The sequence below is a fragment of the Prosopis cineraria genome, unplaced genomic scaffold (genome assembly GCF_029017545.1).
Source record: "Prosopis cineraria cultivar Desert tree isolate PC_DT_omini unplaced genomic scaffold, ASM2901754v1 PC91, whole genome shotgun sequence".
Lineage (NCBI taxonomy): Eukaryota > Viridiplantae > Streptophyta > Magnoliopsida > Fabales > Fabaceae > Prosopis > Prosopis cineraria.
In genome coordinates this window covers 20,659-29,453 of record NW_026555418.1, presented here as the reverse complement: position 1 = coordinate 29,453, position 8,795 = coordinate 20,659, and the positions used below count along the sequence as shown (strand labels likewise).

The window sequence follows — 8,795 nt, the reverse complement described above, 5'->3', positions numbered from 1 at the left end:
ATGAGGTACACTATTATTATTTATATTTTTATATAAATGGAATAGTCAATTATAAAATAATATGTATAAGAATAAACAGATGGTTATTTATTCTTCTCTTCTAACATATCCTCATGCAAGCACTAAAAGTAATAGATATTTATACTTTTATTGTTTTATTTATTTTTTATAATTTCTTATATAATTTCATTTTACTCTTTCTAAATATTATTATTTTTATAAATGATCAAATCAACATTTGCTAAATATTTAACTTTTTATTAATTTTTAATGTCTCCGTGCATTGTTGCTCGGGTGTAACCTTTAAAAAGCCAATCAATCAATGTGTAGATAAGTGGCTTGTTCTTTCTTTTTTTTTTTATCAATTACAAGACCATGACAAAATCGTGCAAAAAAATTAATATTTAATCATATTTAAAATCATAAAATTTCTGCAGTTATATTAGGGAAGTGGCTTGTTCTTTTGATCAGATGCTATTCCCTTTGTTTCTTTCCTAACAAGTAAAAGAAATACAACATTTTAATATCTTTCTATTTCATTTTTATTTTCTTACCTTATCATCTTTTTCCAAAATATCTATTTGATCATTTCTATAAAACACTTATCATTAATTTTTTTTAGTATTACTCAAGAGAAATAATGTAATACGAATTTATAAAATTTTTATATAAAATACAAGTAAAACTGAAAATTATTTTTTCAACTTTTAGACAAAGTCACTTAACCACTTTTTTTTTTAGTTTCAATGAGGTAGTTAAATGTAACTTATAATGAGAATCGGATATAGTATAATTTAACTAATTATTTAGATCACTTTGTAGATTTAAACTTGTATTTAGCTTATTGCTAAGCTTGCATGCAATTCATGTAATTTATGTGCCCCCCGAGGATCTTAGCTTCTAAGCCAAAACCGAATCTGTTTAGGTAGAATAATTGACCATATAAGAAAGACAGTACAATTTTGTTCCACAATTGTGCAAAGTAGCAACAGCATAAGATGATACTGAGTGGATAAGAGATCACAAATTCACAACATCTTGGTCCTTTTCCTTTCTCAAAGAAGGCTCTCTCTTTTGCAACCCTTTCCCCAGGCCCTTTCCTTCCATAACTGCTCTACTTCATCCAGTGTGAGCTGTTTTGTCTCTGGCACAAACAAGGCCACAAACAAAATAGCAAGTACAGCTACACCAGCAAGAATCAAGAAGCTCCCACCAAGCCCTAGAGCATCAGAAACTGACAGGAAGCTTTGGGACATTATCACACTTGAAATCCAATTCACTGTGGCTGACATGCCTCCACATAAACCACGATATTCCTGAGGATATACCTCTGAGTTTACTGTCCATGGGACCGGTCCCATTCCGGGGGCAAAGAAACCGATGTAAAATGCTAGCCCTAAAACTGCAAGCCATCCATAGTTTCCATCATGAGAATCTGAAGAATCTAGGAAAGATCCAGCAGAAAGGATCCCCAGAGATACAACCACGCCAGATAAGCTTGTAAGAGCCAGCTTCTTTCGCCCGGCATGGTCAATGAGATAAATGCCAAGGACTGTTCCGGCAGCATTCAAGCCGGAGACAATAAGGGATAGGAGAAGAGCTAATAGTTTGGAATGAAAGCCAGCTCTCTCTATGATTGTTGGGCTGTAGTACATCACAATGCTAATACCAGTGAACTGCTGAAAAGCCTGCAGAATCATAGGAAAATTGTGAAAGAGTCTTCTATGGTTACATGTAATGTTCTTTCATTGCTGTCAATTTATAAGAATATCAAAGCAGACAAAAAACCTGGATAAGCTTCCAGGTTTTTCAAAACAGAAACATTACATGTGAACTTTACATGCTGACTCCTTTATATGAGATCTTCAGCATGCCATAAATGAATTTAAAACTGACAGAAGACGCTCAGAGATTCCATTGAAGTTTAATAATTGGTTGAAAACATTCATGTATCGAGAGACTCAATGTCCAAGGAAGAAGATGGTTGTTTTCTTGAATTTGGTTTGTTTTGAATGAGTGGATGGGTGGGTGGGGAAAGAGGAACAAGAAGGCAGCACATAGTGGTCAGACATGGAGGTTTCCATTTAAGAAGCATTTGAAGAATATGGTGCAACAACCTACGTGAAACTGTTGAAAGATTAATATCCATGTTCAACTATGACCTCCATATGACCAAATGTGCATACATTTCCGGTTTCATTGGAAGATATGTTGCTCCTATCCTTCTCAGAGAGCACGGCATTCACAAAGGATCATTCTAAACACCAGGATAATCTAGTTTAGAAACAGAAGTATTTTGAAGAAAAATCTTAAACCTGAAGTCCGGCCCCTGCAAGAAATGCGAGTCTAATTTCTTTAGATTTGAACACATCCAAGTATCTAACATTGCTTTGCTTCTCAAGTTCTTCCTCCAACTGAGCGCAACAATATTCCACTTCGTCCTCTAAGCGATCCGCATCATAGATCTTGAAAAGCACAGAAACTGCTTCATCTTTCCTATTCTGCAAACACATGAAGACGAGTAAGAAAGCTTTGAACAGAGGAAAACATCTTAGCATAATGCTGTATCTGATTTAACATTCATCTCATGAGAAGATCAATTTTACCTGCATAAGCAGCCACCGTGGTGACTCGGGTAGGCAGAGCATGAGAAAAAACTGAACAACTGCCGGCACACCTGCAACGCCTAGCATCCATCGCCATGTTCCAGGGACCTGCTTCATTAATAATGTGTACGTAAGTTCATCCAAGGAGGAAACCTCTGGCTGGTAAAAAACCTGATAGAAGTGTACTACTCAGGTACAATTTGAGAAGTTTCAAAATGCAAATTATCACCCTCATGCCACCATTTTCATAAGGATACTGAAACTAGAAAGTGGCACTCTGCTCTGCAGCATCCATTCCAAAGATGTTGCTTCCGAGTTCCAAGGTATGCCCTAGTCTTGCATCATCTAGCGCTTGTTCAAAATATGGTTTTAAAATGGACCGCTTGTGGGGAAGTTTTCGCTTCCTCAAGTTGTTGTCCTCTGGCTGAAGCCGATATTTTGTTAACATCTATACATCTTTAGCAACTTATAAACATTTTCTATTGCCAGATAAACCAACAGCCACCCCATCGGTTATTAGATTGGAACTACATAGCCAGAAAGATACCAAATATAAAATTTTATTTTCAAGTGACTGCCCTCTAGACACATAATGTTTACGCATTTAGTATTGTAAAGAAGGCAAAAAAAAAAAAAAAAAAGCCAACCTGTGTGAAAACAAGATTTATGAGGTATGAGAGAAACTGTCCTCCAGTAATCATTAGCACATTTATGCTCACAAGTCCGCCTCTTATTTCTGAGGGTGCTGCTTCTGCAATATACACAGGTGCAGTAACAGAAGCTTTGCCCACGCCTATACCGACAAGAAGACGTCCAAATATGAGGACATACGGATCAGGAGCCAGTGCCATAACAATTGATCCGAAGGCAAAGACTATATCAGCAATAAGAGTCGCCTTTTTACGCCCAAATTCATCATTAATCCAACCACCTAATGCTGATCCAATAATTGCACCAACTAAAGCCATGCTCACTATTGTTTCCTGGTGTTTCAAAACTATTAGAATCTCTGAATGAGGGAGAAATCATGCTGTAATTTTACTTTACTTCCAGTTAAAAGGCTAAACTTGTGGCACTTGTACAAGCCAAGAGTACAATGAAAGCTATTTATAGACATTTATTTAACAAATTACTTTACTTCCTATTAAAAGACTATATATGAAATATGGCATGGTAGGGGTATATTTAATTTTGGGCTCTTTAGATTTAGAATCAAGAGGAAACAGCACAAGCTTACATACCTGTAGGAAGCTACTCTGATTCACCTCTTCAAAATCATCTTTAATGTACAGAAGTGCTCCTGATATAACTCCTATAATACATATAGCATAAAAAGAAGCATGAGTTTTTTTTTTTTGGAAGTTATCTGAGTCCAATATAACAAGTTTGAAGAAAATTTTGCTTTCTAATCTCATCAATTGACTAAGTTGAAAGTTGGACTTGTAATACTAGAACTAACAATAAGATATGTTTAAATCATCATTGATCCAACCCTTTAAAACTCTGAAATCATAATAAAAAATTACAGAATTCTAACACCGAGACTATTATAATCTTTTCATGCAAAATGAAGTAAATCGCATGATATTTATTTATATATATTTTTGGCTAATACATGATATATATATATTTTTTTCACTCTGAACAATTCAAGTGAGTAAAACTGAGATATCAAGTAAACAAATGAAATATTGAATTTCGACAAGAACCTTCATTACCCGTGTCGTAGCCGAAGAGGAGACCACCTATACCTGCGACTGCTGTGAGAGAGAGGATGTAAGGATTCTTGAAAAACGACACTTTTCTCTCAGGATACAATTCTATGTAACCTGAGCTTCCTGGCGTGAACTCCATTTGGGATTGTCGGTTTATCACCCCAAAATTGATTCAGGAAAATTATAGTTCTCTCTCTGTGCTCAGTCCATATACATATGAGAAAATTATGCCGTTTCCGGGAAAACCGAGAGGTGGCCGGAAATAATGGAGTTCTGAAAGCAATCCATTGGCGACATCATTTAAAGAGAAGAAAGGGACCCTTTTGGAAAAATCCACAGATTACTACTCCTTCGACATGCATCTTTCATTACACTCCGCGAAACCGTCACCTCTTCTAATAAAAAAACAAAATCAAATTTGTAACATCATTTCATCATTTGTGGAGTTAATTATAGAAATACTACAATAAGGAAAAAGTGGGGGTTCAGGTGATACTGTTGCAATTAATTGAAGAGCTTGCTGTCACTGTCAAATGTTTAACTACCTGCATGTAAATTTTGTGCTTTTGAACATCGACGTGAAGCTTGTGACAGGCAGCCCGTTAAAGTAGCCACTTATTTTAACGAGATTTACGTGTTGAATTACAGTTACATTTACTTTCGCCCATTAGAACTGTAACTTCTTTACATATTTACCCAGCAATTCTGGGAACGATGGATTACGGGGCAGTTTAACTACTGAAACATATATATATATATATATATATATATTAACAGAAGGAGATTCAAAAAGTTAAGCCTCATCTGAATGTTTTTGTGGATAAAAATGGCAGCACAAGTAATACTATTCTCTTCCTTCAATATCAGCAAATTGAAGGAATACCCAACAACATATGCACTGTATCTACCTAAAGCAAACGAACAGTGAACTGATATCATATTTCCATTCCTAAAGCTAAAGGGATATATCGATGGGGTTACTAGGCACCAGCACACTAACAAAGACAAATTATAACTCACACATAAGATAGAAAAAAATCATGAGATAAAGCGATCCAGCCAATTCCCACACTGTCAATCATGCTCCAAAGTGGGTGAGTAATAGTGATCTCGAGTCACACTATTTAGGATCTGGCATGGTGGAGCAGGCACTTCAGCAACTCCTTCAAGCATCTGAGAAACTTTTCTCATGGTGGGTCTTACAGTTGGGTCTTCTTGGGTACACCAAATGGCAACCATTACTAACCTCTCCAGGTTCTCCTTGTCATTCAGTGCCTCGTGATCTTGCTCAACCAAAGCTTCTAGAGAACCTGTTGTGTAGCAGTCGTAAGCCCAATCTGTTAAGATTGCTCTCTCCTCATTCTCTGGTTCCATGTCCACGTTTCTTCTGCAACAGACAATCTCCAGCAGCAATACACCAAAACTATAGACATCTACTTTAGCCGTGATAGGCATGTTCTTGAACCATTCAAGTGCAACATACCCTTTTGTTCCCCTTATAGCTGTATGGGTTCGGCTCTGATTCATGTTTAGGAGCTTGGACAGTCCAAAGTCAGAGATACGAGCATTAAAGTAGTCGTCAAGGAGAATGTTTTGAGGCTTTATGTCACAGTGGATGATCTGGGTGCCGCAATCTTCATGCAAATAAACAAGTCCTCTTGCAATCCCAAATGCCATTTTTAGGCGTAGGTTCCAATTGGGTCTAGAGTCCCTGAAAAGAAGGCTTGCTAATGTGCCATTGCTCATGCACTCGTATACCAGCAGCCTTTCATTTCCCTCCTCACAGAACCCAAGCAAACGAACCAAATTCTTGTGATGGGTCTGACCAATGACATTAACTTCATTCTTGAATTCCTTCTCAGTTTCTTGCAAAAGAAAGGTGTTCAACCTTTTGACTGCCACAGTCACTGCAGGACCCATGACTATGGCTCCTTTATAAACAACACCAAAAGCTCCTCTTCCTAGCTCTTCCTTGAATCCATCTGTAGCCTCTTCAAGCTCCTTATAAGTAAAACAACGCAAATTAGTTTCAACAGCACTATCACTTCGGTAAACACTTTTGAGCTTCTTCCGCAACTGGTAAATGGAGGAAAAGCCCAGACAGAATGCTCCAGTTAATACGAGATTAAGAATGGCAGAGCTACCCAAGAGAACAGAGACCACCAATATCAAAGTGTCCTGATTCTTTCGTTTGATGACTGGAGGACCAGGAGGACCAATTAGGGAGGAATTGTCTGTCCTCACCTTGATAAAGGCCTTAGCACCGTTAAGAGTTGTGTCATATCTGCCATTTGAAAGTGGCCATCTCTTCTTCCAGCAACTGTCACCTAATCTGAAAATGGCAACGGCTCAAAAGCAATCTTCCATGCAGGCTTTTCTGCACTCATCTTCTGTAAAAGGCTTTTGAAGAACAAAATCAGACAGAGGCCAATCAGTATCTGTCAACACCTCGAAGTCATATAGATCTTTCAGATCTTTCCCCTGACTAAGCTCATCTTCTTTACAGCCCTGTATGAAATCAGGTTTACAACTGCCATATGGATCTTCAGGATCTAGAAGGGAATAACCGGGCGGGCACTGACAATTTGGCCGGCTATTTTCACCCAATTTGCAAATGCTGTTATATCCACAAATGCCAGTTCCTTCACTGATCAGAGCCTCCTTACAAATATTATCTGGCTGAGACCAGATAGCCGTCCAAGTTTCATTACCCAAGGAACTCTTAGGATGTTGATAGAAAGTCAGAACTCCGTCAAAATTAAGAATAGCTCGAAGATAAAATTGGGTTGGAGAGGGAATTGGTACGTCTGAGAAGCTGAATGTATTATTGTTCTTCTTTAAAACATAAAAGTCTCCTGATTTGTTGAAGACCAGTTGAGTTCCAGGACTTGAAGTATTGGACTCAACAGTTTGACTTTCGAAATAATTTTCATTAGCGTATTTAGATGGTAAGTTTATAGAATGCATAACAAGATTACCGTCATCCTGAAGAACAAGTTGAAACCTTCCCTGCGCAAAATCTGCCTGTGACTTTCGAGAAGAAAGTTTTCCTCCCTTCCCCAAAGTCTGAGAGGGCAACATGGTGTCTTTAGGATTGTTGAAGGTCTCCCAGACAGAGGTAGAGCTCCTATCCTGAAGAACGAAGTTGCCAAAGTCATTCAAGGCACCAGAAGCAACGGCACCAGGCGGGCTATTTTCTGGTGTCCACAGAGTCTGACCATTAGGGGAAGTGAGCTTAAGCCCTTCTGATGCAGAAACCTGAACTCTCGACCCCCTTGGGGCAGGATTATCCCCATTGGCATACCAAACGATGGTTGTGTTTGAAATTTTGGCATACCAGATGGAAAGCAAGAAGAGACTGTTACTATTTTTAAGTGGCTGAAATCCAAAGGCAAAATCACCGGAAGACGAAACCACCCATGAGGTGTTGCCATTTCCTGCGATGAAAGAATCGCCCACACTGAGATTACTATTTCTGGTTTGGGCAAAAACACAAACAGCAGGCAGAAAAAGAATTAGAAAACAAAGGAGAGGAGGATTCAGGGTCGGAGCCATACCCAGAATCAACTTTCCTCACAGTAAGGAAATCGGAAAGATAAGGAACGCCCAAGTCAAGCACAGGTCTTCTTAGCCGTGAGGAACACGGATTTAGTCTTCTGGGACAGTCACTTTGTTGAATTTTCAAAAGATGGACCCGCATCACATGACGCTCATCGCTCACTCTCACTGATGAATCTCGACAGGTAACGTACGGCGAATGGAAGGGAAAATGTCAATCCTTTCAAATATATAAATAAAAATTTAATTTTTTAAAATATCATAAATTTTTAAAAGTTCTTAAAAAATTTAACTCATTAATAAATTTAAATAAATTATTAAATTATTTTTATTAAAAATAAATGTTTAATAGGTTTTTTTAAATATTTATAATTTTTTTATATTCACAATAATGTAATAGCAAGTTATAACTTTAAATATTAAATTTTTTATTTGTTATTGTATTGTTGCAAATATGAGAAAAAAAGTTATGAATATTTAAACAAAATTTATAAATTATTTATTTTTAATAAAAATAATTTGATAATTTATATAAATTTATTGATGATAAAAAAATTTAAAAATTTTTAAAAAATTATAACATTTTAAAAGATTAAATTAATATTTATATATTTTAAAGAAATTTTATTATCATTTTTTCAATTCACCTAGTATTGCCTATGTATTATTGGTCCATTGATTAAACCAAACAAAGAACTTTGAACTTTCATCCAGAGACTTTTCTTTCTCTAGCGATTTCAATCACAAACTTAGCATATCACTTTTTGGTCGAGTAAAAATATCCACAAAATAGTCAGTCACAGACACCCAATATTCTAAAGTGATGAAAAAGGTAAAAATATCAATAATTTACATGGATGGGTGTAAAAGTAATTAAACTATTAACTTTGATCGTTAAATGCTGACTATGCATGCC

The 8,795-nt window shown here is 36.7% G+C and overlaps 1 pseudogene; it reads right to left on the bottom strand.

Annotated features, from left to right (window-relative positions):
• Positions 1-960: 960 nt before the first annotated feature.
• Positions 961-8,056, bottom strand: LOC129295335 (G-type lectin S-receptor-like serine/threonine-protein kinase LECRK3; annotated as a pseudogene).
• Positions 8,057-8,795: the final 739 nt, after the last annotated feature.